This window comes from Lissotriton helveticus, chromosome 4_1, assembly GCF_964261635.1.
Source record: "Lissotriton helveticus chromosome 4_1, aLisHel1.1, whole genome shotgun sequence".
NCBI classification, from domain to species: domain Eukaryota; kingdom Metazoa; phylum Chordata; class Amphibia; order Caudata; family Salamandridae; genus Lissotriton; species Lissotriton helveticus.
The window spans coordinates 1236186473-1236202441 of record NC_136063.1 but is presented as its reverse complement, the minus strand read 5'-3'; positions in this window follow the sequence as shown (position 1 = coordinate 1236202441).

The window sequence follows — 15969 nt, the reverse complement described above, 5'->3', positions numbered from 1 at the left end:
CCCAATATCATGGGGAAGACAATTAACAGATGGCATTGCCGGCATTTGCGGTCACGAATGCTTAAATAGCATGCTTTCTGAAAGAAATATGACTCTACCGCCAAGCAGCTCAGTAAAATGGTTGCAGTTAGTGTTACAGATGGAGCTCATAAGTGATCACTAGAACAAAGTAAGTTCAAGCAAAGGAGAAACATGTGCTAGAAATAAATAAAGAAAATATGACTGGGCAAAAAAACGAGCTAATATTAACAAAGTGCCCACCAGCTCAATTCTTTGGGTTTGCCCACATTGTCCATGATAACCTTTGCTTCAATCTTGAACCTTGTATTTATCCTTTTGCTGTTTTTTTAGGTCTGGCTGCAAACATTTTTAGTTTTGATGAAAGCTTCATATAATTATTATTTTTAGAAAATACAACAAGATTTTCAGAGCGAGAGGGTGGGTTTTGGAACTACTCCATGCAGCATTGTTTTTTTAATGTTTTTTTTATTTGAATCCAATGATTTGCATTGTAAATACATTAATTCAGAGATATTATTCATGCTCCAACAAAAAATACATTAATAAATACACATTTCATAACCTAATAGATCCATGAATAGTTACAAATATGGTAATAACTAAGAACTCCTCATATGGTTAATACCAAAAATAAATACAGCTGCCCTTTGAGATGAACAAATACAAGTTCATAAAGTGTGTCAAGAACTAAGAGGGTCATTAAGATGGCGGAAGGACCGCCACCGCCAGCCGCGTGGGATCCAGACTGCCACTGTGGCAGGCGCAAAGACCCTCCACCATGGAACCGCCACAGGCAATTGTTGCGATTGCCTGGTGGAGCGGTCTGCATCCGTAAAATGGTAGCGATGCCTAGCAGGCACCGTCCCCCAAATTAGGATGCTGTCTACAGCCTGCCTTTCCGTGGTGGGTAAACCGCCATTGGAAGGATGGTGGGGAATGGCTTTGGGACCTGTTGCTGGCCCTCCTTGTGTCTGTGGATGGTGTTTGTGCACTGGGGGTACGTACCCATGGTACCCGCCTACATTTCACTGCACCAGGTACCGTGTGGTGCCTGCCAAGCAGTGAAATGAAATGCAAAACATGCATTTTGAACATCGCAGCGGGTGTTGCAGTCAGCTGCAACCACCGCAATTTGAAAGTGCAAAATGAGAACGCCATGGTGGTGGTCACATCCTAATTGGGTGTGTGGGACCACCGCATGTATTGCAGATGGTCCCCGTCACCACCACAATGGCGGACAGACTCCAGTCCATCGCCATCTTAAGAGGCCCTTAAGTGTGCAAAAAACAGCAGAAAGATATAATCCCCCAATATCATCGAACCCCAGCTTTCAGTCGAAAAACTGCCCCCCAAGTTTCTCAAATTTCTTCATAATAACCTCGATCAGTTCTTCTTTAGAGAAGGGTTGAGTGATATTAATCCCCTCTTCTTTGAATAGCATAGGGATGTTACGGTCTGCTAAAAAGTTGTTCTAAGGGATTATTTATCTACCAATTGATTGTGTGTTTAAATCCGTCTATAATGATCCAACATGATTTCCCCAACCTTCTTCGGTTCCTTACTCCTAATTCCAGAAGACGACATTTCAGTGCGTCTATCCTATTATTTGCGGCTTGTACGCATGCCTTCCAGGTTAGAAATCTGCAGGAAAAATTGCTCTCCTCATAGACTTTTTGCATATAAGCACGATTTTAAACTTAACATTTGTCGTAGTATACCTCTCTTGATTCCTGTTTAGCCTTATCAAATTCTCTTTTATTGAACATAGATGAATTTCTTAAAAATCTTTCAGAGCTTTGCTGGACATTTCTCTCTAAAATGTGATTTTGTGTTTACACTTTTTGCTATTCTCTGCATCCTTATCTATCACCAATCCTCTCATATGTGCCTTAAGGCATCCCATACTATACTTGGGGAAGTGGTCTCATGGTTCATTGTAAAAAATTCCTTTATCTGCTCTTTACAAATTTGCACCCACCATTCCTCCAGAAAATACTGTTTGTTAAAGACCCAGAGCCTAAGGTGTACTGAGGCATTCCCCACAACTATCTCTACAACGACCATTGCAGGGTCTGTGATGAGGTATAAAACGCTGTGTTTTAAAAACCAGAGCCTTTGAAATTAGAAAAAAATCTATAGGCTAAGAATTGCGAAATCTCCCAGAAAAGCTGGTATATGCAATTTTTGTCGGAAAGCCACCCTCCAAGGATCAATCAATCTCAGTGTTTTTTGGTAGTTTGAAAGACTTTCAAAGTTTTTGGTTTTAAATGCCTCTTCAAATTAACTGAGTAGTCGATTTTTGGATTATGAAAGAATTTAAAATCAACCACGATCATTGCTGCCCCTGAATTTTGTAATAATGACGGAAATAACTTCTCTGTGGACGTTACATTGTCTTCAAATGGGAAAAAAAGCTTACCAATGTGAGAAATTTTGACCACACCAAGCATCTCACACAGCACAACTGGCCACTTTTATCACTGGCTAAATTGACCACTTTGGCACCCCGTGCTTTTGCCAGAAAAAAAGCGGTGGCCTGGTGCGCAGGCTGGGTGGAAAAATAATTTCTATATGCTGCCCAGTTTTTTAAAATTGAATTTTCCTACCGGGATATGAGTTTCCTGGACTCATAGCACAAACTGGTTCTGAGCTGTGATCCAAGATTTTATTGCCCATAATTTATTTTTATTATTGAGGCCGTTATTGAAAGAGACTACTTTCAAGATATTTTTCTTCATCATCTTTAATTTCTATTCCTAATAAAATCATAAAAAGACAGACATACTTTTAATAACCATGATCAAGCACATTAAAATCTAGATTACTAGAACTGTAGAAGTGCTCTATCCCTCTGATGTACCTTTTGAACCCGTCCCGAGCCTGCTATAGAATTGTTGAAAAATCAACGGCTGTGCCTCCTTTCATATAGGATTAACATTTTATACCTCTACACTTTGTGCATACAATAATACATTGGATCTCTTTTTAACAAACCTTTTGCCTCACACATCCACCACACCCTACCTCCTCCGCCCTAAGCAGCAGTGAGTGGTTTGCCTTCTCAGAATACATTTTTTTTAATACAATTCTACCCAATTTCCTTATTCATTATGTTTGTGAATTTCGAAGAATTCCACATGAAAATACATCTTAAAAACACATTACATTACATAAAAATTGCCAATCTAAATTTATCTTGTAATTTCATCTAAAAACACAAATGAACAAACCAGTAGCAGCCATTTTAGAGGTTTTCCATTGCTAGAAGAGATGAACCATGAGTAGTCGGATAACCATACCTGAATTCTTATGGACTTATACGGACTTAGAATCTAATACTATCATAAAACATTCACTCTGACCAGAAATGCTTGTCCCCCCCAAATAACTGACACCATGGCCCTTGTGCCAAGATCTATCGGCCTGCCTCCTCCAGACCCCAACCCATCAGAACGCTGAAGGAAGGAAAAAAACACTTGAGTATGAGAGCATGATAGCAGGATGAATTCGCTAAATGCCAAAAGAAAGCTAAGACTTATTAAAGGACTAATGTAACAGTTCCTGCACCTAAGAAACATCACAAAATTCATAAAATTGCCCTTTTACCAGCACGTTCAATGTAGATTGCTGTACAATCATTGCCTGGGCCCCCGGTGGTTTGAGCAAGTGAAGCATTTATAAATTATTTCTGTCACTTGGCTGCAGAAGCTGACATGGCAGGAAATATATGGCACAAAGGGACATCTGGCATGCTAAACTGTCACAGCCTAATCACTTTCATTAATCCTTGCTCTTTCAGAGAATAGTCTCCAAAATTAACAAGTTTTGTCTCTAGAAATGTTGGATTTGGAGGCTTCTGTGCTCGTACATGATAGGCTCTCAGGAGCATCAAATCCCTGGAGTATTCTGAATGAAAATGGGTTTAAATAAGGTATTTCACCTGGAGTTTTCGCTGTCCCTCGAGTCTCTCCGGGATCCCTACAATATAAAGATTGGTGCACCAAGACTGATTTTCCAATTCCTAAAATTTATATTCCGTTGAAGACTTCTGTTTTTTAAATGTGGCCACCTTCACCTCCATTATGGTAACCTGATCCTATAACTGAGATGCTCGCCTGCGCTTCTTTTAGGCTCTGAGGGATCTGGGCCATGGTCTCCTAATTTTTTGAAATCCTGCCATTTAAAACTGCTATTTCTGTGGTTTGTGAGGCTTTAAGATCCCTTAATACCTCCTTGATAAGATTAAGCATGCTCTTAACATCTCATTGCATAATGAGTGGCGTGCCCTCATGAAGCGACCCCTCGTGTGGCAGATCCGAACCGGACTAATTTTGCACTTTTTGCACCTTTTCACTTCCTGGGATAGCTTTCTCAATAGCTCCTGGTGGACACAAAATCAGAGAGTTCTGCATCAAAGACAACAATGGTTGGGACACATTAGAGTCAATACCAGAAGGAATATCCAATATTGAAAGTGGAGACTGTGGAGCGACAAACTGAAAATTCTCTGCCAAATCTGCCCCAGAACTCATACCCGATTTTACCTTCATAAATAAAGCATATTCCTTAAATCCCTTAGTCTTTGTAACATTAACCTCCTGTCCCAGAGTAGCCTGCACAGAGTTTTTGACAGGTATCTGGTTGGATGAAACTGCCCCCTCTGCTAAAGTATTGGCACCAGAGCTATGGTTTATATTGTATTCCTCTGCTCTTCCCCCTGACAGTGTTCCTGATGGTTTTCTGGAGTGGGTAAACTCTTTTCATGATCTTCTTTATTAACAGACATAATAAGATCCTTACATGAGGAGGCAGTGCGATTTGCCCGTGCTTTCACCTGCCCCACAAGTTTTTTGGCCCTTTGAGTCAGAACAGATGTGTCTAAATTGGCTGCAGAGACAGAATTACTTTATTACTCAATGATCTTAAGTATTGTTCTTTTTCTTTTCTGCTTTTTTCTTCCTTTTCTCCCCCCCCTTTTTGGGGACAGTTAACTGCCTCAGGCTACTGTGTGATTTTCACAACAAATACCACAGTTAAAGTAATGGAGACAGGAGATGAGATACCATGTGCGACCCCCAGCAACCCTCTACCGGGAAGCACCTGAGCACCTTACGAGAACCTAGCGCAGAGCGCATGCACTGTTCTCCTGGTGAGAAACATGGTGGTTGCCACCATTAAAAAACATCGTTTTCTGACTAGTCCTACACCATTCCTGAGAAAGTGGAAAGTAGGAAGAGATGCCAGGGCGCTTTTTGATGAAAGCAGCGTTGTTCTGTATCTCCATTCGCATACTGCGTGCACAAGTTTAAGACATGTTTCAGGTCTCTGCAGCCCACAGTTGCTTCACCAAGGTCCAGCTGAGCAGTTGAGCATGAAAGTTCAGGCGCACCGCATCCTCAAACTGTCATGGCCAGCCTACCGCAATATGGGTTCAAAGAGGTTTCTGTTATGCCATAATGTGGACACCGTGTCCTTGTATCTAGCCATGGATGTCACAACTTTCTTCAGCCCTTTGCTCCAGCCGACCATCATGCGCCAAGCACCACGCATACCATCCTGAATTGACAAGGAGGAGGAGCTCTGACGATTCAGCCAACAATCATCGTCTACCAGTAACAACTACCAAAGGTATTATACAGCATTGGAGTTCATGTGCTTTCAGGGTTTACCATTGCAAGGGTGGTCAACCCATCAAGGCCATTGTACTTTTGAGTGGTTACATTATCTAATTTGTGGTCCCAACATGATCTGATAATGGAGCATCAAGAAGTTCTGTTGTTAAACTGCAGATGTAAAATGACATATAACTTGGCATTGAGAGCCAGTCCTTGGTCTTTTATGTATCTATGTTGCTAATAAATTTTAATTGTGTATTTATGGCTATCTTGATAAGGAAGTGCAAGCTTTTAGGATGTCTTATCCAATCATAATGCCAGTGCTATTTACTAATGTCTCTTGTGCATTAATTTCTTTTTCTATGAAGTTATGATGATGTGTTCTTTCATCCATGGCATTTTTGTTCACAAAATGCACATATGCTTGCAGAATTTCTTAATGAAGGAGTGAAAATGGTCATCCATTTTATCAACTATGCACAGGGCCACTGGATTTATGCAGCAGGAGAAGGACAAATTATGGAACAAGGTTGAGTAAAGTGTGATGGAAGAGAAGGAAAATTCTGCAGAACAAAGCGGGTCCTTTCGTAATATTATTACTTCATTACTTTGTCATTTTTAAACTAGTTAACACTAGCTGGGCATTGGTTGAACCTAAAAAGTACAAGTTTAACACCAAAATATAGCAATAAACAACAGAAAGGTTTTATTTATTTAAAATTATTATTATTTTTTTATTTTTTTTATTTTAGTTGATCAGTGAACGTTTGCAAAGGGCCTTTCACTGTGCAGTAATACATGGCAATGCATTTTTGGTAACTGTTGAACCATTTGAGCTAGAAACAATTGTTTTGGGGTAACATCTGCAGAATAAAAAAGCACATGATGGATTATGTGGCAAATGCATACGTTTGCTGAAATCCCAGCAACTACAGAATCACATCATTTCAGTAGTCTATGCAATATTTTCCTATGCTTGACTTTTACATTAATTTTCTGACTCCTTTTCATTACAGCCTTTTTTGAGGGCCTGATTAAACATCATTATTTAACTCTATATACCAAAGGAGCCATATTGCCAGCTTCTAAACTTTTAAAGCTCAAGATGTTCCTTAATTAATGTGAATTGTATTCTAATAAAGTTGGTGGAAACAGACAGAAAGTCTACCAACAATTACCAAACACTTTCCCTAAATTAAAAAGAAGCCCAATGTTTTGGATTTACCAATGCTTACTGTACTATTTATTATAGCATCCTCTTGGCATTGGCAAACGAGTAAACTCTGGATAACTAGAATGTAAATGTAGTTGAGCTTATATAGCGCACAGCTACCCGCAGTGGGTTTCCCGGCGCTTGCTTAGGGAACCCTTCCTGGTATTCCCCTGTGAGATAGCAGGGTATCCACAAGGTGAAAGTCAGGCATCCCGCCGCGAGGGGCCATTGTGGAGATTAAGCAAGCTATTGCCCAGAGTCGCAGAGTGTGAACCCGTGAGTCGAGGAGGCACCGGGGCAAGAATTATCGAGTCCATGGAATTTTTAGCCCAAGACCCGCCAAGGCGGGGAATTGAACCCTGGTCCAGGACCGATCTCAGCTTCCAGGTCTGCCGCCTCTAATCCCTGAGCCACACTTCTCCACAACTAGAGTATTTCACTTCCTAGTATCTTCCTTCAACTCTGAACAGTATCACAAAGCACCATGACTTCCCCCAAGATGTATTTCACAGCAGACAAGCACCATAAGGATTACTCCTTAGTTTTCTCCTGTTACGCCTCATTCCAAAGGCAGATTCACACAAATAGGAGTTTGCAACCTAACAGGAAACATAAATTGTGCTCAAACTTTGTTCGGAGCACAACTTTGGCCACATACTATCAGGTGGAGTTTGCTTGGGCGAAAACTTCAACATGCCACATTTTGCAGTATAGAATGGGAGAACACAGGTGATCCTAGCTTGTGCTCCTGTTCTGTGTTGGTGAATTTGAAGCGTAAACGTAATACCATACAATGTAAATTTCACACCCAGCGCTACCATCATTTACCAAGCACAGTATTTGCTCCAAAATGAATGAGGAAAATGTAACAATGTTCTTGATGTGCACTAACTACCTGGAAAAAATATTTCTTTGTGAGAATAAACTTACCTCCACATTGACATTGACGTGTAAATCTCTGACTGAGGCAGTGCAGTCATTTGGGGTCTCCCCACTTGAGGCAGTATCTTCGCAATGAGAATTCTCATTACTGAGATTCCACTCCAAGTACAGAGACTCCCCATGTCTGCGGGGTCTCCACCACGAGTGTGGAAGCCTTGGCAATCAGGCCCATGGTCTTCACCCTTGCCCATCTCCCAGGCACAGCTTTCCCACAGTATTTAGACAACATATCAAGTTGGAAATGTCGACCTACACAAATATCGAGTTGTAAATATCGTGACACAAAAATATTGACAGCAAGAATATCGTCGTCAAGAATATTGAATTTAAGGTAGGAAATATGTTTTTCAAAAGTACATGTCATTAATATCGTTTAAAAAAATATAAAAGTCATTAATATCGTTTGTGAAAAATATATTTGCTTAAAATATCGATTTTTTAATTAGTGTTATGTATTTTAGTATATATTTTAAATGTATGTGATGCATTAATGTATAAGAATTGATTATGTTTTTTAATATATGTGTTACATTTTCAGTAGTTAGCAATTTTATTTTAATTACAATTAGCATTTTTAGGTTCCGTAGTGGGTTGTAGGTTTATAGTGGAATAGGGTGGGAAGTAATTTAATTATGATAAATGAATTATTATTTTGTATTTATTTAATTCAGATTTTATAGTGTTAATTGTGTTTATATTTTTCTTTGTAAATTTAATGTGTGGGTTTTGAGTTTATGAAGGTAAAAGGTGAAAAGTTATTTATTTGTAATTAATTATTAATTGGTTGTTAATTACCTTTAATTAATCAATTTAAAATTAAATATGGAAATTATGTTATTATTTTCAGGTGCAGGTTGTGTGGTATATAGGGGTAAAGGGTGAGAAGTAATTTATGTTTAGTTAATTAACAAGTAGTTGGTAAATATTATAAATTAATCGATAATTAATTAGGGTAATTGTTTAATTTTTTTGTTCATGTATTTTGGTTATATAGGGGAAAAGGGCGAGCAGTAAATCAATTTTATATTTTTATAATTAGTGGTTAAATTCTATTAGTTTTTTAATTGAAAAACATTTTAAATTGTGTAATTATTTGTTTTACAGTTTAATTTTTAGCACTGGGCAGCGGGGATTATGGGGTAAAGGGTTGGAGGTTAATTAATTTTTATGTGTTGTCATTTGTTTTTTAATTAAGAATATTTTTTTTCATTGATAATTCATTATGTTAATTATAGAAGGCCATTTTTCTTATTTAAATGTGGGTTGCATATTGTGTGGTGTTATAGTGTAGGAAGAAAATAAACAAAATGCATGTAATAATTATTGTTATTGTTCATAAATAATTTCTAAATAAAAATGTTATTTTTTTGAAAATATTTTTTTATTTTATTCAATGTCATATTTCTGTGTATTTTTGATATGTATTCAACATTTGAATATGTTTTTTAAAAAATGTGTGTGTGTAACATACAACTTAGAAAAATGCACTAAAGTGCATTTTTCTAAGTTTTCGCTTTTCACCACGAAGTCAGACTTCGCGGTAAATAGCGGCCAAAAATTGTGATTTCGCAATTCTAAAATGGTTCACGAATTGCATTTAAGGAATCTCAAATAGAGATTCCTTAAATGCAATTCCTCGCAATTTAGCGATTTCGCAATTTGCGATTTTTGCATTTGGGATGATGAATCCCAAATGCAAAAATTGCGCTCGCAAAGCGCCAAATTCTCAGAATCTGGCCCTTTGCGAGACGATTTTCCCTTGATGAATCTGGCTATATGACATTATCTGATTCAGGTATAAATCTATCAAACCATCCTAAACCTCTTTACAGACTGGCAGCAGCATGGACGAAGTAGTTCAAGATGTTCAGATGGGATTCAGGGAAGTCAAGTTACCTTTTTCGAGGTATAATGGTTCAATCACCCTCTCTTGCATTTGCTGGTGACTACTCAAATTAAGTAAATTTGGAGTTGATTTATTGATTGTTCTGTAGCCCAACAACCTATGTATTTGGTGGAAGACCAGTGGAGATAATACATGCCTGGCGGGGACCTCTATGATTAAAGTGAATCTACACATATAATGTATGCACTTTTGGCACTGCTCCGTGCATGGTGGGTGGCCATATTTGTGCCACCTGCTCAGCTTCAATTTTTTATTTTTGGAAATAAAACTCCAAAGCTGTGGTCCAGTTTTGAAAGGCACACAGCCAATGTGTATAACATGCAGAAAGTTTTCTTCTTGCATGTGATGGACATTTTTAATTTTCCCTACCTATGCCCACATGCCTCCCTAAGCATGTACGATGGTAAGCCAGTGGCAAATGGGCCATTGCCGCTGACTGATAGCTAAAAGACTCATGACTTTCAAGGAAGCAAATTCGGGGGAGGGGAGAAGTTGTATTTTCATCATGAATCGAGTTCTGTCAAACACTAGGTGACCCCTTGACACTGTTCCAAAATCAGTGCTATTAACATATTTGCCCTGCTGTGTAATTGAGGATACTTTGTCCAGCTTTGATGGTCCAATGGAAATATTTACACTTTCAGGGACAATATACATATTTTCACTTAATAAAATGGACAGGTTTGAATATTTTTTTCTCCTTTCATTTCATAAACATTTGAGTTTCCAGGTCTATTTAATTGAATTATGCCATCCAGTAAATTATGTTACAACAACACATCTCAAAATCCCAACTGAGTTCCTTAAACAAAGTAATATTCTAGTATGCTTTTTGTTGATGATTGTCAATGATTCAACTAGTGTACAAAAACGTAAGTGTCAGGACCCTCGACTAGACAGTGTGGATCAGCAGGTCTGCGCAGTCAACACAAACAGTATCAAGACACATGGATGATCAACAAAACACAACACTGACTTGCCAGTCACACACTCTGCATACTCACAATTGACAAAAACAACAAGTAGGAGTCAGCCAGAACTGCAAGGACACACCAACACACTGCACAGTGCACAACATACAACTCACACATGTGCATACAACCACATGCACAGGGCTAAACAATACAAACAACAGACACTCAACTCCTGGGTAAAACATGTGTGTAGTTGACAATGCAGGGGTGCACACACACATCACCACGCCCGAGAGAGTCACCCCTTCACACTGCACACTTCTTGACCACCCAAGTATACACATTGTAAGTACCCCATGTGACTAGAATGACTGGCCATCACAAGATGACCATACACCTACACTGCTGGGCACTCATAAAGTAAGAATACACATCAGAGTCAGGGAAGAACTGAAGTCACCCCTGTAAAAAATAGAATAAGTGAGACAAGACATAGGCAATATTGAAGTGGCACACAGAGCATGTGGCACACTAAACCATATACAAACAGTAAAAAATGTAATCAGTAAGGACACTGACAAACAGACAACAGAAGCAACTGTCTTTTTTCATATATTGCACAGATAAGCACCAAGAGTAGAGAAGAGCAAGGTACAAAGGGCAGAGCATGTCCATGAGAAGCTGCACAGACAAGGGGAAAACAGCATTGCCAGTGGCCAGTCCAAGGTGCAGGGTATGTACATGAGAAGCTGCACAGGGAATAGTTGAACACAGCAAGCACTCCCTGGAGGCATCAGCAGATGAATGGTATCTGGCAGCAGTCCCTGGAGGCATCAGCAGATGAGGGGTCTCTGGAAGCAGTCCCTGGAGGCAGCAGCACATGCGGGGTCTCTGGCAGCAGTCCCAGGATGCAGCAGCAGTTGGGGAGTCTCAGGCAGCAGGCTTTGAGAAGCTGCACAGGGAATAGTTGAACACAGCAAAGAGCAACAAAGCCAGTCGCCAAACCGAAGTATCCAGGAGAAGCTGCACAGGCAAGAGGAAAACAGCAAGGCCAGTGGCCAGTCCAAGGTGCAGAGCATGTCCATGAGAAGCTGAACAGGCAAGGGGAAAACAGCAAGGCCAGTGGCCAGTCCAAGGTGCAGAGTATGTCCATGAGAAGCTGCACAGGCAAGGGGCAAACAGCCATGCCAGTGCCCAGTCCAAGGTGCAGAGTATGTACATGAGAAGCTGCACAGGGAATAGTTAAACACAGCAAAGAGCAACAATGCCAGTGGCCAAAATGAAGTGCAAAGCATGTCCATGAGATGCTGCACAGCCAAGGGGCAAACTTCAAGGCCAGTGGCCAGTCCAAGGTGCAGAGCATGTCCATGAAAAACTGCACAGGCAAGGGGAAAACATCAAGGCCAGTCCAAGGTGCAGAGTATGTACATGAGAAGCTGCACAGGGAATAGTTGAACACAGCAAGCAGTCCCTGGAGGCATCAGCAGATGAGGGGTCTCTGGAAGCAGTCCCCGGAGACAGCAGCAGATGACGGGTCTCTGGCAGCAGTCCCTGGAGGCAGCAGCAGATGAGGGGTCTCTGGCAGCAGTCCCTGGAGGCAGCAGCAGATGAGGGGTCTCAGGTAGCAGGCTCTGGGAGCTGTGGAAATGTGAGGCTCCCTCCCACACATATATAGCCCCCTGGGGTGGTTTCTGTGGTGCTAAGCTGCTGCAATTGGTGTTCCAGGTCAGCCTTTTTCAAATACATCCAATGACCGGCTCCGCGGTGGTGGAGAACGCCTACCGCGTTTTTCAAATTTGCATCATGCTACCGCGATTAAGGTTCCCATTGGCTGTAAGGGCATGGTCCATGGTGGTGACACACCGCAGGGGCCAGGCGGGCGCTACCGTTGTGGTGCATCTTTCAATTGCATCCAATGACCGGATCTGCGGTGGCGGAGCACGCCCACCGCGATTTTCAAAATTGCATCATGCTACCGCGATTAAGGTTTCCATTGGCTGTAAGGGCATGGTCCATGGTGGTGACATACTGCAGGGGACAGGCGGGCGCTACCACGGTGGTGCATCTTTCAATTGCATTCAATGACCGGCTCTGCAGTGGCGGAGCACGCCTACCGCTATTATTTTCAAAATTGCATCATGCTACCGCGATTAAGGTTTCCATTGGCTGTAAGGGCATGGTCCATGGTGGTGACATACTGCAGGGGACAGGCGGGCGCTACCACGGTGGTGCATCTTTCAATTGCATTCAATGACCGGCTCTGCAGTGGCGGAGCACGCCTACCGCTATTATTTTCAAAATTGCATCATGCTTCATACCTGTAGCCAATAGCTATAGTGTCTTGAACAACGTAGATTGACTACCCCTTTCTCTGGTGCCCGACGAAGTGGTCTCCAATCCAGCCAGGAGCGCTATGGAGGAGGGTGTGAGTGATGAGGTGGGGCCTCTCAAGCTGGCTACTAGGAATAAGGTGGATGCTATGATAACATTCCCACCAACCCTAAACACCTGCTACATAGGAGTGGGTAGGGTGGTGGACACTCATACTTGTACTGGATCCGCCTCTAATGTCCTTCTGCCTACTACAATCAGCACCGCTAGAGCTGAGACTTATAGATCCTCAATTGGGTCCTGGAATGTAGCGGGGTTGGGGTCTAAGTTAGATATCTCAGACTGGGGAGAGTTGATGGATAGCTTTGACTTGTGTTTATTCCAAGAAACCTGGCTGCTGGCTGCCCCTGCTAGGGTGGGCTTCTCAACATTCTATTCTCTGGCTGTGCAGGGCCCCAAGGGAAGACCTTCGGGGGGGTTGTGCACCTGGGTTGCCTCACATTTGGGGTGCTCAGCTAAGATAGTAGATTCACACTCTTCGGACATTCTTTGTATTACACTCAAATTTCTTGATGGTTCAATGGTGGTAGTGATCAACATATATTTATGCCCCATACCACACCAGTTGCGTCTATCTACGCTAGAGGCCCTCGAGGAACTCCTTCTTTTATTTCCCCCACCGACTCCAAAAATTATTGAGGGTGATTTTAATTGTCATTTTGAACTGCTTGCCGGGATCCCGTCTGTAACTTCTGATGAGGATTCCACCTGGCATATTCAGGAGTGCACCATATACCCGGGAAAGTGCCTTTCGTCTTTGGCTCTACAGATTAATAAGCTGGCAGTAACTCACTCCCTTAGGGCCTGCAATGGTAGACTCCCTCCCGATGTACCTGGTACATGCACCTATAATAGACCGAGGAAAAGCACAACCATTGATTACATCTTGGTTAATGTGGAATCCTGGGCCCAAATGAGAGCCTTTACTATTATCCCAAGGGTAGATAGTGACCAAAATCTTTTGTCACTTGAATTAATCTGTACACTGGGACACCAAAATGAACCGGGGGTATTAGAGACTCCTACTAATTCGAATCTAGTTACAGCGGCGGGAGGCAGAAGCATAAGGAGGCCGAAGGTCGCGCTAGCCCCAGATAAACTAGCCGAGTTATACCAACACGTTGCATGTTCTTTAGTGGAGGCTCGTGACCTATTGGTCCAGATTCTGACCTGGCCTATTTCCAGGACTTACAGCATATTCATAAGAAGCTCCTCACCACCCTGGCCGATTACTTCTATACCACCGATAATATGCAGCCACGGGTAAAAAACCAGGCCCATTGGTACAACAAAAATTGTAGGGCGGCTAAAACTGCCCTTGTAAAGGAGGTAAAATCCGGATCCATGTTGAGAATTAGAATGGCTAGACAAATCTATAAAAGAATGATTACGGAGGCTAGGTCGGAGTGGGAAGCTCTAAGGTGGGAAAGTATAAAAGTTGCTCTGGACGGTCACGACTTCAGGGCCTTTTGGAATTTAGTTAGATCAGGATCAGCAGAGGGGTCGCCTGCCTTAATTCCTAACTTAAGTGAAGAGGTCTGGCTAGCCCACTTTAAGCCCCTCTACTCCCTCACTGACCCAGGATCCTCAGTAGATCTAACTGTCTCAAAGAGTACATCTGAACAAGTCCCTCTGGATGCAATGGGTCTTTATTGCCCACCCTGTACCTTGCTTGAAATTCAGGCGGCCCTTAAAAGTTTGACACCTGGGAAAGCTCCGGGCCTAGATAGGATCCTCGGAGATCGATACCTGAGTGAACAGAAGGTATGGGCTCCCTATATCTGGCTTTATTTTAATGCCATTCTGCAGTGCATGGAGATCCCGCAAACCATGTTGGGTGCAGAAATCACCCCCATCCACAAAAAGGCTCCTCCTCTCGACCCGGCAAACTACCGCCCCATTAGCCTCATCGACGTCCTCCAAAAATAATTTGCCCGCTTTTTACTATCGAGGTTGCAGAGCTGGATGGATGAACATCACATCTTAACCTCCCTCCAAGCGGCCTTTCGAGCGAAAGTCTCCATCCTCGACCAACTGTTGGTCTACTGGAAGACTGTATCCTTGGGGGCTGGTTGCTTGTATTTGATCTTTGTGGATCTTCAATCCGCATTTGACCTGGTCCAGAGGGACAATCTTTGGGCAATATTACTAGAGATGGGTGCCTCGGTTTATTTGTGTCACCTTTTTAAACACATGCACCAAGGTACCTACGCAAGGGTAAGGTACGGGAGGAATGGGGAGCTTTCGGAACCATTTCCAGTGGAAAAGGGAGTGAGGCAGGGGTGCATGCTGGCTCCCACGCTCTTCTTCCTCTTTCTTAACGGGCTGATTGAACATCTAATGGGAGCGAGGGATCTAGACTCACCTAGTTTAGCAGGTAGCAAGATACCAGCCCTGATGTTCGCTGATGATACCCTTCTGTTATCAAAATCTTCCATGGGTATCTAGCGCACACTGGAGGCGTTCTGCTCCTTTTGTAGATCGAGGAACCTGGAGATTAACCTCTCTAAAACTAAGTTTATGGTTTACAACGCCAAATAATCCAACTGTCCTCACCCCCATTTGGATGGCTCGGTGTTGGAACGGGTATCCACCTTCGACTAATTGGGGGTAACATTAAATGATAGAATGGATTGGGGGTCTCACATGGCTAAGGCAAACCTGAAGTTGGCCCGATCCTGCGGTGGTATCCTAAAGGTGTACAATGAGAGCTCTCTCAAATCATTGGGACCGCCTGTGGAAATTTACAAAGCCCAGGCAAGGGGTGGAGCGCTCTATGGTGCAGACCTTTGGGGTCATGCCTCTGCTACTTCTCTATCCTCTACCGAGAATAATTTTATTAGGCACCTTTTGAGACTCCCCCAGAGCATCCCCCTGAACCCATTACAGCTAGATCTAGGCCTGGCTCCTATACAAGAGATCCCCTCAAACCGTCCCCTGCTGTACTGGAGGCGACTCTGGTCCACC